General features: G+C 48.3%; 1 long non-coding RNA gene across 1 annotated transcript in view; it reads right to left on the bottom strand.

The window, feature by feature from the left end:
- LOC147665214 (uncharacterized) overlaps nt 1–6,212 on the bottom strand; it is a 172,262-nt gene extending 166,050 nt beyond the window's left edge. Inside the window, exon 1 of the long non-coding RNA XR_015305017.1 lies at nt 4,935–6,212. This is a non-coding gene — a long non-coding RNA (uncharacterized LOC147665214). The remainder of the gene's footprint in view (nt 1–4,934) is intronic.
- Between the last annotated feature and the right edge of the window lie 8,993 nt (nt 6,213–15,205).

Below are 15,205 nucleotides of genomic sequence, written 5' to 3' on the forward strand. Positions count from 1 at the left end.
CCCCGGGCTGCCTGGGACTGAACTCTAAGGCGGATTGGCTAAACGGGCAGCTGGGGGTGCATTTCCCTTGTGGCAGAGGTTGTGTGAGTGGCAAGCAGCTCCGGACCTCACGCTGTGCGAGCTCTTTATTTGTTTACTGGTGCATATACTGTACAGCTGGTTGGGATCAGGAGCATTATCAGGAACGGCAGCTAATCAGACCCATGCCTGGCCATGCCTGACCCCAAGATGGAGGCCTGACACGCTGCAGAGGATCTCCTAATTGAAGGGGTCACTGCATTAAAGTGCACCTGCAACATCTAGCTCCGCAGTGCAGCATGAGGGATGTAAAAAAGGAGGGGATCGTGGCCTTCCCCATAGGTCATCAAACACTGATAGCGCTCAGCATTGGGCTACCGCTTCTGGGAGAAAGCCACCTGAGGACTGATAATCTGTTTCTTTCACCTCTCCACTCATGGGGCTAGTGGGAGGACAAAGTGGATGGTATTTCCCAATTACACCGGGTCCGATGCCTTCGATTGAACTATGATGATGCCCCATGGGCGAAAACCGAATCTGTTAGTACTTACCGCTGAACCCGAGTACCATTGGCCGTTACCTGGTGGAGCTGTCCTATGCAGCTATAGAGGAGTCTGGCTATGGTTTCACCCCCTCAGTTGTCACCTACCCAGAAGGACATCGGACATTGTTTTTAACGGCGCTTCACAGTCTTGTCTATCTTTCACTTTGACAGCTTCTTTCCCCTGAAGTCCCTTCCCCCCTCTGGTCTGCCTGACGCTATCTGCATTCCTTTTCCCCTGTTTACCTTTCCCCCTCTACCTTCCATTCCACATAAGATGTTTTTTTTCTTTCCCATATAATGTGAAAATAACTTATGTTGTTGTGTAATCCCATGTTTTTCTACTGTCTGTTCTCACCTCTGAGTCCGAACAACCATGGCCGATGCCCGCTGGAGCTGTCCTATGCACCTATAGAGGAGTTTGGCCCTGGTTCACCCCCTCGGCCGTCACCTACCCAGCCGGACATCAGACATTATTTTCTTCACCTACCCGTTATGTTTCCTTTCCTCTATCTTTCTACTTTGTCGATACTTGGATTCTATAACTGAACTAATCATGTAATCTGTACCTTGCTGATCATCATGTAAAGCGCTATGATACCTCCGGGTCTAGCCAGCGCTAAATAAAACTTTGCAAATAAATAAATAAACAAATGTGATAACTTTGATAACTTGAAGCCAGTTAAGAACATATCCAATTGCTCCGTAACCCAATTGTATTTAATTAAGCAATAGGCAGTGAGCCCTCCTTTTGGGTGACCCTATTTCTGGGATTTTTCCACTGGGCTATGAAACCCTACATCCCTCACTATGTACAGTGCCTCCAGGCACCATGTTTCCTGTGGAAGAATGAGATCATAATTCTGCAAAAAGGATCTTGTATCCTCCTCTTGTAAGATGTTACTCAAACCATGTACATTCCATGAACAGATATTCAAAAGAGGTAGTTGTAATTCGATTCTTCGCAATTTTTTGGAAAGACTGAATCCTTTCCTTGACTCTCAGTTGGCGTCTTACTACTGTAGATGGTGAAACATATCCTTCATCAGTTCTGCAGGGGATTGCAAGTTTGCAGGATAAGCACTTTGCCTTCTGCAGTCCCACAAGTGACAAAAATAGTAACCCATATCACTGATGCAGAGTTTGCACCATGCGAGGAAAAAGACCAGAGAATTATTATTACTGTCCTCAATGCCCATGTCAGCCAGGCCTGTGATTTCCAACTTGCTTAATTTTACGCCACACAAAAATGAATTTCTGGGAAAATTGAGAAGTCAGATTAATAGTTAGTATGCACCTTCAAATGGCTGTGCATGATTCATACCTCCCATGGCTCATTACTTCAGTATGCAACTGTTCAAATTGTTACATCTAATTTGGAAAATGTTTCTAACAGTTGGCAACCAATGAAGTACAATACCCCAAGATTTTTTTATTTGCAATTAAACTTGAGCCACTGTGTCTTTTCTACCTGACGGAGAAACACAAGTGGGGCACTGCTTTTATCAGGGAAAATAATGGGAATGCTGGATGGTGAGAATGTTGTGCATTTCTGCACATCCTAGAACGTGCCCTCTCAGAAAGTGAGGACAATTGCATGATTTTAGCAATGGTGAGAGGTGTGTAGAGCTTTCTGGGTATGACAATGGAATGGGATTCACACAAGTAACCAGTTGTGCCTCCCCTGCATGTCTATCATTGAGAAATGCCTGGTATTTGGGAGGTTTCTCTGGGTCATGGCCAAGCCTGTGCCCAAATGCCACGCCTACCCACATTGCCAAAAGGGGTCCATTTTTATGTCAAAATCAAGTTGTCTCCTTATTGCGTTTTGAAGCCTATTGTGTACCGGGCGATGGACTCAGCAACACAAGTGGGGAGTAGTGTTTTAACGGGAAAAAGAGTGGGAAGGAGTCTATCTTATGAAAAAATTGGCTGCAGCTGTGACTGAGTTCTGTGTGTATTTAATACTTGGGGTATGGAGGTAATTTCTATCTAATGGCAGAACAATCAGAACACCTTTTTCACTTTCTCTAAAACGTCGTATCATGCTGGTGAGTGGTTGTCATGCCAATAGTATAGGCCTAAAATTGTCAAGGTCACTTAACATCAGATTCAAAAAAACTATCCTAAACCATACCAGCATCAAGGACGGACACACCAGCATCACTCTACACCACCACAGCACCACTCAGCAACAGCACAGCAGCAATCACCAACACCCCACCATCACTCAGCGCAACACCAGCATCACTCTGCGACACACCAGCATCACTCAACGCAACAACAGCATCAGTCAGCAACAACACAGCATCAGTCAGCAACACCCAGAAATCACCATTAGCGCCACCCCAGCATCATTCAGCACCAACACATCACCACTCAGCGCCACCACATTATCACTCGGCAGCACCACATTAACACTCAGCACAAGACCAGCACCACCACAGCACCACTCAACATCACAACAACACAACTCAACTACACCAGAACATCACTCAAAGCAAAGACCATCAACACTCAGTGCCGCACCACCATCACTCGGCAACACCACAGCAACACTCAGCAACACAACAGCACCACTCTTCGCGACAACAGCATCACTAAGCACCACCACAACACAACTAAGCACCACCACAGCAACAATGAACACAAGCACAGCACCACTCAACAACACACAAAAATACCACAAAAACACTCTCCACCACCACAATATTAATAAAAAGAATAACAGATTAAATCTGCAACACCAATGTACCGCTAAGAACAAACACAGCATCAGTAACAACCCCCACAGCACAACTCAGCACCACCACAATAACATTCAACAACACCACAGCAACACTCATAATTCCACCATCCAAATCAACAAAACAAAATGCAAACTCAAAACTCACAAAAAAAATACAATACAATTCAAAGGCAACCCTCAAATAATAAATTGACATAAACAATCGAACACAACCCTCCAAATCCACCCTCAAAATACAATTCTCTAACTACTACCTCAAAATCCATTTCACCACTACAAAATCACACTCAAAATCTTAACTCAAACACCAGCATCAAAATCTACGCTCACTCAATATATCGCCATACACAAACACATAACACTACTACACCGCCCTCTCTATAACACTATACCAACATCACTCGCTATACCAGCCTCAATCACTCTAACGCCTTCTATTATTACATGTTTACCTGTCTTCACCCGTACTAATTTCATGATCTATTCAAGCACTTCACTCTTTAAGTCCCAGTTCTCAGCAAAGATGCAATGTCTCAATATTTAAAGCTTTATTACAAAAGAAAAAAATATATATTATTATTACCCTTTTGATATTAATTTTTTACCAAACAAAAAAACCCCATAATATTCACAAAATTAAATTATAAACGTTTAATCTAGTGCCATTATAAATTACAACAACTATTAGGTAAGTATTATTTACTTTTAACATTTATAAGCCATTGTGATTATTAAAAAACAAAATAAATATTAACTACTTTCAAAACGTCAACATAAGTAAAAATAAATTATTATATTTACAAAACCAATAGCTCCAACTTTTCTAATACGAGACCTATTGCATTTCCAATGCTTGTTATATTGATGATGTCCTTCACTGGAAGTCATCCTGACCAGTGGTTTCTTCACAATATAATTTACAAATGATGAGGGAGAAACTGATAATCATTTACGAGAGTGCGTAAGGGTATTTAGACAAAATATTGGAGGAAAAATATCATGTGGATAAAATATTGAGTCAAAAATATCAAGTACAAAAATATTGTGACTGTAAGTTTCGATAGGCAAGCAATGGTATACTATATATAACTCCACATGTACGTACATTGATGATATATATCTTCACGGCAGGTAGATGTGGAGTTTAGAAAAGTAAATCTATACTGACATATTTGCACTTACCTTCTAGATATTTTGGTCCACGATATTCTTGACAGAATATTCTGTTGACACACTATTTTATTCTGTAGGTGGCCCATGATTGAGATTACCTTGTACTTCAGACATAGCCTCTGCAAGAAATTCTAGCAGAGACAATGGAATAATGCTGACATGACACAAAAAGCCAGATTCCACATAAATCAATCACTGATAATCCCCCACTAGTCTGAAATAAATTCAGTGATGCACTGTGGTGGGGGTAGTCTCTCTCTTGAATTAGCATACAAAGAATTGTACTCAATTCTCCAAGCTGAGAACCTACTTTACTGAAAACCTCTCCCTCATTAGGTCCTCCTCAATGACAAACACAATATATATATATATATATACTGAGTTCACAATTTGCTGAGCCAATGTGGGCTTTCACATGTCACACGCCCTCTATGCACCTCCAGAACTTCTCACCTTTATGAGCATGAATCCAGTTTGCCTCCATAATTCGTCGTCGGTGATTACAGCAACAGGCCAGCAACATGCAGAAATGAGCTCAGCTCCAAGAGCAAGTGTGGAAAAGAGTGTTTTGCCATTCTTCTGCAAGACGGTCCACTGGAGGTATCCATCATAACAATGTGAAATGGAGAGTGTGGGAAACCCACGGTCAAAGGGGATTATATTTTCCTTTAGACAGTCACAGAGCAACAGGTGGACCATCAGTCACAATGGTCAATTAGAATAAAAAATGATATCTGGGCTGAGAGGAGGTGGGAGCAGGTTGGGGAACCAAATTATTCTGGATTACAATTAAACCCCTGCGAGAAAACTGAGGGTACAACGTAACATTGCTGACACAACAGGAAGACAAGGGGTTTCTAATGATAACGATAGACAAAGACTCCGCCATAAGAGATATACAAACTTTTCACGGTACAGGAGACGGTAGAATATGTGTAAAAGGGAGAAAGAAGTTAGACGTAGGACACCGCGTCACAGCTTGTCAACCCAGGGGGAGCTCCCCCTCAGGAGAATGCTGTGGGTTCGGATAGTTTAGGGCGAGTTGCCGAGGAGCTACAATTCACCGACAAGGTGGCAGGGGTGCACGTGCTGTCCGCAGTCCTTGCGGAAAGGGGAGATTCAGAGCTGGTAATGCGTGGGGCAAGAGCAGAGGGACAAATAATCCCAGAAGTAACAGGAGAGGTCGATGTAATCCAAGAGTTATTTGTTTGATTTGTAACCTGCGAGGAGGGTTCAGGTGGACCCTCATGGGCACGGCGTTGGCGGACAGGTGCCTGCCTGGTAATACCCGGATCAATAGCAGCAGGGCGGATTATTCCCGAGTCCATCGACGGGCATTCGTTTTCAGAGGCGTCGGGGATAACCCAGCAGGAGTTATTGGAGAGTGAGATGGGTTTACAGCGAGATTTGCCAAGGCAGGCATGGAATTCTGGGGCCAGAAACCCTGGAGAGACAGCGGGCGGTCGAATCACCCGTGCATTAGAGGCACGGCTTTCCTCGGGGAGGCTGGTAACGTTGGGGCGGAGCTTAGAGCGTTGTTCATTGCGAGGGGCGGTCTGGGAGCAAGCAGAGGCGGGTAGGTCCCTTGGGCGGCTGTGAGGGATCATGCATGGAGAAAATGGAGTGTCAGTGACAAGTTAGGAGGCACGGGAATTGACACGTTGAAAGCGGCAGACAAGAAAGGAGTGTGAGCCGGGGCCCCACTGGCACCTGTCTGACCGCACCTCAACTAACTGCGCTCGGAACAAGAACATCTGTTACGAAAGCCTGTGACCTAGCATGCACTGTGAGGTAACTAACGTGGGACATGACGATAGCTTTCTGCGTCGCACAATCCAGTTTCATCCACTGGTCAGTTAAACACGCATTATTAAATGTTACCGCTTAATCACGTCTACACACCGTCTCGGTGGTCGCTGCTTTTATTACATTTGGGCTCCATTCACGTGTTTAAATAACAAAACACACGCTATTTACAGTGCGCTTTTGAACCACCTCGGTACACTGGGCAGCTGTGCAGCCTCTGGTCGTCTTGTTCTCATTCTACACAGATAGGTTTTGGGGAATATGGGCAGTTTTACATTTAAACGATTTCCAGCCCCGTGACCTAAAAGTGTTGTTTGGGACCTTTATCTCACAGGAAACCCGTACGATAAAGAAGCGCCCACTGTCTGCTCAGACCGGTGTTGTTCTCCTGATAGATGAGAAAATGTGTCCCTTAAGGTAATAATCAAGACAGCATTTCAAATGACAGTCAATAAATAAGTACACACTGACTCAAACGAGCATTATTAGTATGCAATATATTTTTCCCATTCGGATGCAAGATCCTTATCGAAGTGCGGGAAATTCGTCAAAGTTCTCAGAGCTCGCCTTTAATGTCCCCCATCAACTCTCACTGTGGTAACTCTCACAAGGGGGGACCCAGGGAGAGCCAGGCGCGAGCCGGTCTCTTCCTGGGTAGGTTCGCGCGAGAATCAGGAGATCAGGTGGGGACTGATTAGGGAACAGATATAAGGGAGTCAGCCTGGCGGTTGGGAACTGCGTAGTGGGTGGCTAGGTGGGAGGTTTGTTTTGCGGCGCTCGTGGTTTACCTTGTTTCCTGAGTCATGGAGGCGGCGGCTGAGGTCCGGAGGGCGGTGCAAATCCTGTGTGAGGCGGGGCGCGAAGACCTGCTGCGGCCAGGTGTCCCGGCGGAGGCGTGGGTTGGCATGGCTCGCCCCCCTCGCAAGGCGTCTGAGGGCGTATCCAGGGCGGTGGAAGCCTGCTTATCGCAGGGCCTGGAGGAGGAGGAAGACGGAGAGGCGGCGATGCCGGCTGACGGGCCTGGGCTAGTGTTGCCCGCCGTTGATGTGGAACCCCCGCCGGATGCCCCGGGCGCCTCCCAGCAGGTATGTGGTTTACCATTTTTTAGTGCTGGCACACGTGGGGCGCCCGGGGGGAGGAGGGGCCGTTCGGCGGGCCGACAGGCTCCGAGCCCCAGCGGGATGGTCCGGGGGAAGTCGGGGAAGCCTCAGGCGGGCCCTAGACCCAAGCGTGGGCGGAGCCTGGATGTGCCTGGGCGTGTGCAATTCCCCCCCCCTGCAGCGGTGCCCCCTGTCCCCCCCTCTGCGGTTCCCCTTTTGTCGGACGGGGCCTCGCCTTACCTGTGGCTAAACGGGCAATGTTTCTTGCTCTCCCCCGCCGTACCGGGGCCTGGTACTGCCCCCCACCCCTCTTTTGACTTCCCGCCCCGGGATGGGACTGATGTCCGCCCCCTGCCGGTCGAGTTGCCGGACTGCCCTTCCCCTGACGTCCCGCCCCCTGCTGCTGTTGTACTTTCTGCGGGTGCTGCCACTTTTGGGCTGCCACCCCCAGCTGCACAGTCCATGGACACCGGTGTGTCTGACCTGGGGTCTGCCACCTCCACCCCCTTGGCTCCGAGTGGGAGGGGTTCGTTGCAAAAGGGGGTGCCCACAGGTACGGGTCCTACCCTTTTTCCGGTTCCCAGGGGTCGGCCGGGTGGCCGTTTTGGTGGCCCTGCGCCTGGGACGGTGGGCGAACATGGTTTGGCGTCGGTAGCTCGTTCCTCGGGGGGAGATGGCGTTTTCGTTTTCGGGGACCCGGTTGCGGGGTCCTCTTCTTTGTCCGGCTTGAGCGGCCGCAGTTTTCATGCGGCGCCTTCGGCTGGGCGGCTGTCGGCTGCTTCTACGGGCCCGGGACCTGTCCGCACGGCTGTTTCCAGTGGTGGGCTTCACGGGGGGCTATCTGGAGCGGATAGCTCTTCTACAGTTTTCAATGTAAACAGCTTTCAGCCTATTGATTGGCAGTGTTATGATGGGGGTATTGGTGATGGGGCTATGCCCAGTGGCAGTGACCAAGTTTTCTTTTCTGATGAAGCTTTCTGTGGGAGTTTTCGTGGGGAGGATTTGGAGGAGGGGGAATTGAGAGAATCAAATGTTGGGCTTTTGGCAGCACGGGCCCAGGGGGGTGGGATGGGGCAACCCACTGTTTCTCGTGTTTTGCAGGAGTCTCGAGCGGACCATGCAGGTGTACGAGGGGCAGTGAGGTCTGGACATTCGCAGAAGGATCGTGGGGCTGTCACAATGCAGTCAGAGCAATTGCCAAAAGGTAAGGATGGGTGGTGGTCTGTGTGGCAACCTAGGGAGAGTCTCCCGGTGAAGAGTACAAGATCTATTGGTACGGGAGATGGTGTGGTTGAGCGAGTCGCTCTGGCACCGAGGCCTGAGCGGCCTGTATTTTCGAATGTTTCAACTGGGGATGGGGTTGTGGTTGAGCGAGTCGCTCTGGCTCCGAGGCTTGAGCGGCCTGTATTTTCGAATGTTTCTAATGGGGATGGGGTTGTGGTTGAGCGAGTCGCTCTGGCACCGAGGCTTGAGCGGCCGGTATTTTCGAATGTTCCTATGGGTCAAGTTGCTAAAGAGGTTTCTACTACAGGGAATGGTGGAATGGTTGCCCCACAGGCTGCGGAGGATAGTATCCTACCGAAAAAGTTACCTTATTCTGGGGTGGGGATGCCTTTGGGGTCTCATTTGTCCGAAAAAACGAAGAATTTGATATGGTCAGGGGCCTTTGTGGATGTTTTTCGACTTCTCCATAGGGATGTTCAGGCAAAAGAGGGGTCGAAGGAGGAGGAGTTAGAACTGGCTCGGAGGCCTCGTGTTCCGAAGTCTATAGAGAATTGGACGTCGGCATTTTTGATTTATGCCAGTGTTTATTGTCAACGTCATCCTGAGAAGGCAATTGATATGTTTAAATATGCTGATAGTGTCCGCAAGGCTCACAGTTATTTTGGTGGTTTTGCCTGGTTGTCCTATGATGACGAATTCAGGGCCCGCATGAGCGCTTTCCCCGAGCGTTCGTGGGGCGAGGTTGATTCTGAATTATGGTTACAGTGGATGGCATCGGCTAATCCGTCTGCTACGACCCACACGGCTAGCGGGCAGCCGGTGTATTATCGGCCCTTTTCAGCTCGCCCCGCTCAGTCTGGGGCGGGGGTTTGGGGCAGAGGTCAATCAGCCGCCACTGGCACTTGCTGGCACTTTAACCGGGGTTCCTGTAACAGGCCAGCTTGTCGGTACAAGCATGAGTGTTCCCAGTGTGGAGGAAAGCACCCCCTCACCCACTGTTTTCCTGGACAACGATTGGGCGATCAGGGACGAGGTTTCGGGGGTAGGGGACAGCAACAACAGTCTGTTCACAAGGGCTCCTACTCCTATTAGGCAGAAGGTTCTTGATCTCTGGCTCGTGGATTATCCGGACTTTGAAGCCGCTAAGATTTTGTCTTGGGGTTTCAAAATCGGTTTTCGGATTGGGTATCAGGGACCCCGGGTGGGCAGGTGGTCGGACAATTTGAAGTCTGTGAAGGAGAGTCCAAATGTTGTGAGGAAGAAGCTGGATGCCGAGCTTGCGGCTGGTAGGATTGCTGGTCCTTTTGTGTCTTGTCCTCTGCCCGACTTGATTGTTTCGCCCCTGGGCGTGGTGCCCAAGAAGGCGGCAGGGGAGTTTCGTCTCATCCACCATCTGTCCTGGCCAGAGGGTACGTCCATTAATGACTTCATCGATCCAGCCGACTCAACCGTCACTTATGCCTCGGTGGACGATGCCTTACGGCTCGTGCGCATGGCAGGTGTTGGGGCGTTGCTGGCGAAGAGCGACATTCAGTCGGCTTTCCGGCTCCTGCCCATCCATCCTTGGGATTTCAGTCTGTTGGGTATGCAGTTTGATGGTTGTTTCTACGTGGATCGAGTGTTGCCCATGGGCTGTTCCGTGTCCTGCTCCCTTTTTGAAACCTTCAGTACCTTCCTGCAGTGGAGATTCACTTTTGTTACTGGCCACATCCTGGTCTGTCATTACCTGGATGATTTTCTTTTCATTGGGGAAGGTCGCTCCGGGCAGTGTCAGTCGGCTTTGCACAGCTTTCAGGCCCTGGCGGAGGAATTGGGTGTTCCTTTGGCGCCGGACAAAACTGAGGGCCCCTGTACGTCCCTGGTTTTCTTGGGGATTGAAATTGACACGCTGTCTATGATGGCGAGATTGCCTGCAGCTAAAGTGACGGAAATGTCTGATTTCATACAACTGGTTTTGGGGGAACGGAAAGTCGTTTTGAAAACTGTCCAGAAGCTGTTGGGGTACCTCAATTTTGCTTGTAGGGTTGTGCGGGCGGGTAGGACTTTCTGCAGGCGTCTGGGTCTGTCTATGTCCGGGGCGAGCCTCCCCCATCATCGGGTACGCATTACCGCCGCTGTCCGTGCCGATCTGACAGTCTGGCTTCGCTTTCTGCAGGAGTTCAATGGCGTGTCCTTGTTTTTTGCGGATGAGGACATGGTGTGGCAGGTACAGTTATTCACTGATGCTTCTGGGGCTCACGGCTTCGGGATCTTTTGGGACGGTAGGTGGTGTGCGGCCGGATGGCCGGCGCACTGGCAGGAACAAGGCCGTAGCATCGCCTTTCTGGAGCTCTTCCCACTGCTGGTTGCTTTGTATCTGTGGGGGGATGAGTTTCGGAATCGATCAGTTCTGTTTCATGTGGACAACTTGGCAGTTGTACATCTTGTCAATCACCAGAAGGCTCGTGATTTGAGGGTGTTGCGCTTACTGCGCGCATTCATGCTGCGGTGTCTGCAATTGAATATTGTGTTTAAAGCACGGCATGTTCCTGGTACCTCTAACTGCATCGCTGACTCTTTGTCTCGATTTCAGTGGGCAGAGTTCCGCAAGTTAGCTCCTGGGGCGGACCTGGAACCAACAGCGATCCCACAGTACGTATGGGACCTGGGGGATTGAGGGTTCACCACTTAGTCGAACATTCGGTGGCTGCCTCCACAAGGCGGGGGTATGTGAAGGCTTGGAGTGAGTTTCTGCAGTTCGGTAAGGATTGGGTGGGACCGTCTGGGGCTGATTGGTCTGATGAACATGGCATCTTGCAGTTTGTGTTGCATTTGGCTGACAAAGGTCTATCGCCCACTACCATTTCGGGCAAGTTGGCTGGGATTTCTTTTTATGGGCAGCTTTGGTGGGGAAGGGATCCGTTTGGGGGGTTGTTGGTTCGAAAAATGTTAAAAGGTTTGGCTAGGCTTCGGGCTGGTGGTCCACAGCTCCGGCAGCCAGTGACTTTTGAGTTGCTTCAGTTGTTGTTACCGGAGTTGGAGGTGTGTTGTCATGATGCCTTTGAGTGTGCCAAATTTCGTTTGTGTTTCATTTGGTTGTTCTTTGGGGCATTTCGGGCGTCTGAATTGTTGGGGTTACGGGGTAGGGTAGGCATGACTAGTAGTGAGGTAGTGTTGGAGAGTGACAGGGTGCGGCTGTGGCTGCGGGCATCCAAAACTGACCAGTTGGGGAGGGGTAAGTGGGTGTTCCTTGGCAGGAGTGGTGTTTCTGCATGTTGCCCGGTTGGGGAATGGGAAGTGTTTGTCTCCTCTCCGTATTTTCTTCAGGGGTCTATATTTTGTCATGTGGATGGTAGTCCCATTGTGGCATCCCAATTGTTGGCTGTATTGCGCAAAGTGTTGTTGCGCTTGGGGAAGGATCCGGTTCAGTTTGGTACCCATTCATTCAGAATTGGTGCGGCAACGGAGGCCGCTCGTTTGGGGTGGGACTGGTCCCAGATCCGACGCATTGGGCGTTGGCGTTCCAAGTGTTGTGAGAAATATGTGAGAAAGTAGTGCATTTTTGGTTTGTCTAACATTTCTTTCTCTCCTAGGTCCTTGGCCGTCGGTCGCCGGAGGCAAACGGAGGGTGTGGATTCTGGGGCACTCTTTTATTAAACGTGCAGCTTTAGCCGCTGCCACTCAGCTCTGTGGGAGATCGCTGGGTCTAAACAGCACGTCACACGAAGTCTCCTGGTATGGAACAGGGGGCATGCGCTGGGGTGGGCTTTTTCCCGCCTTGGCTGCTTTGGTTTCCCAGTGTTTGGGGGGCCCTCCGGATCTCCTGGTGCTACATCTGGGGGAGAATGACTTGGTTACTTTATAGGGGTTGACTTTGTTGAAACTCATGAAGCAAGACCTGGAAATTATAAAAACCGCATGGGTGAACACCATGTTGATATGGACTGAATTTGTGCCTCGTCTGCAATGGCGTGGAGCGAGGAACCATTCCGCTCTTGAAAAGGCCAGGAGAAAAGTGAACAGGACAATGCGACCTTTTTGTCATAATTTGGGTATATACTGTTTGAATCATTATCATTTACAGGTCTCTGAACATCATTTATTTTGTGAGGACGGTGTGCATCTCTCAGCTTTGGGTATTTCCTTTTACCTTTTAGAGCTCAGGGATTTGATTAGTAAGGTTCTTCAAGTTCAATTATGGTGTGCCCCTTCCTGTCCTTTTGGTGGGGCAGGAAAACACTAAAGGTTTTCCTGGGTGGCGGGGTTTTTTGGTAGTGGGGGTGGGCAGCCTGGAGCGGGTTGGCCATCCTGAAGGGTAGCGTGGGTAGGTTAGGGGTAGTAGGTAGGATTTTCGTTCTGGGTTTTGGGATTCAGTTTTGTAAGATCATTGTAGAGTTGGATTTTGTAATTAAATAAATAATGAAATGTGTTTCGTGAAAAGTATGATGCACCTGTCCTAAAATAAAGTGGCCTTTTTTGCTCCTAAAAGAGAGATGTGGACAATGATTTCTTGCGCGAGGGGGGACCCAGGGAGAGCCAGGCGCGAGCCGGTCTCTTCCTGGGTAGGTTCGCGCGAGAATCAGGAGATCAGGTGGGGACTGATTAGGGAACAGATATAAGGGAGTCAGCCTGGCGGTTGGGAACTGCGTAGTGGGTGGCTAGGTGGGAGGTTTGTTTTGCCCCACCCGCCCTCCCCTTTTTTCTTTACATTTGGGTGGGGGGTGTTTTCTTCCTATGCGGTACTTTAGGTGCTGCTCCTTTTCTTAGCCTGCCACATTTAGGATGGGTGCCTTTGTTCTAATTAGAGGCGGGGTTTTTTGGTAGTGGGGGTGGGCAGCCTGGAGCGGGTTGGCCATCCTGAAGGGTAGCGTGGGTAGGTTAGGGGTAGTAGATAGGATTTTCGTTCTGGGTTTTGGGATTCAGTTTTGTAAGATCATTGTAGAGTTGGATTTTGTAATTAAATAAATAATGAAATGTGTTTCGTGAAAAGTATGATGCACCTGTCCTAAAATAAAGTGGCCTTTTTTGCTCCTAAAAGAGAGATGTGGACAATGATTTCTTGCGCGAAAACTCATAACTGACCATTGCACTAGGAAACCTGGAAATACGTAGCTAGCTACGCGGCGCGGCCAATATCCCCCTTGTCTCATGCGGTCTCTGTCCATCTATTACTTATGCCTCAGTCTGAAAACCGGCACTATTGCACTTTAACTACCCTGCCCCTGTTTTAGCTTATAGTACATAGTACTTTAATGGATCTCTTCATAAACAATTTCATTTCTTGGGTGTCTGTCAAATACTTAAAAAAATTATAACTGGCTATTGCACTAAGAAACTTGGAAACATCCAGTTGCACGCAGGGCTAAACCCACAGGTCTTACGCTGCTGTGACTAACTATTGCCCACGCCCCAGACCAGCAAACTGCACCATTATACTTTTATCACCCTGCCTTAGATTATTACCTTTGCCTGTTTTAGCTCTCACAACTTCAAACGTTTTTTCTACAAACAATCTCATACGTGAGTGACTGACATGCTTCATGTGTTTTTCTGAATCATTTTACTGGAATTATGGATTGCATCTGTAAAATTGGACTTCGATAACTGCGATACCCATAATGATATATGAAAACACTTTTTGTTATGGTTTTTATTACCAGTAACATTTGGCATTGACATTCGCCTATGTGATTTTAATAACATTTGTTGTAAGATTTAGCTTGGTGAGCAGGTGTAAAACTGATATGGTAAACTCCTTTTGAAGGGGGGTACCAGAATGCCACTGTGTTACAAGCTGAGAGAAATCGACAAAGAGAAAATCAATAAAGGAAAACACGAGCGAAGGAGAGACTGAGGAAGGAAGCAAGAAGATAAGTGAGGATTTAAGAAGATAGAAAGAGAGGGTTAGCAAGCAAGTAAAACCTCAAAGAGAAAATAAATTAGTGAAATCTGGTTACTGAAAAAGAAAGAAAGGATATGTAGTGTTTTGCATAAATCAAATAAAGGTTTAGGATGTTCTGCTTTAATTGAGTAGAAACTGAGGGCCTACCTTTCTTCACATTTGTAGGAGGCGCATCACCGGAAAGAATCGCCATTATGGGCAGTGTGCCAGTGAAATAGAAGACGGGCCATGAGAGCCAGGGCACAGGACAATAACTCCTACCTTTAAAATATGTCTGTTGATATTTTAGAAGTGTTAAACACTACACAGGGTTACGTGTTTCCACAGCCCGCATTTACTCAGTTACCTGTGATTCTTGTCACTACCTCACAGGAAAATATATGCATGGCTAGTGGCTTCACGGCTCAACAGTGCCCCCCCCCCCCTCGCCATAGTGTAGGGCTGTCCAAGTTTCTCAGAGAGAATAAATACGGCTTGGGAATCTCGCTGCAAAAAGAACTATTGATGGACAGAATGCGGAACAATGTCATACATTCACCCCAGTACAGTGATCTGGGTCTAAATCTATCGTTTTTTTGCTCACCATGCCGTTTCAGTTTAAACCCAGTCATATGCAAATCAGTCTTGACCCTGCGCACAATGGGAACAGTCCAGCTCGAACTGCCAGGCCAGGTCCTCCCTGGACTGGAAACAAGCATCCTTGGACCGGTTTC

This window comes from Lissotriton vulgaris, unplaced genomic scaffold (assembly GCF_964263255.1).
Source record: "Lissotriton vulgaris unplaced genomic scaffold, aLisVul1.2 SCAFFOLD_423, whole genome shotgun sequence".
NCBI classification, from domain to species: Eukaryota; Metazoa; Chordata; class Amphibia; order Caudata; family Salamandridae; genus Lissotriton; species Lissotriton vulgaris.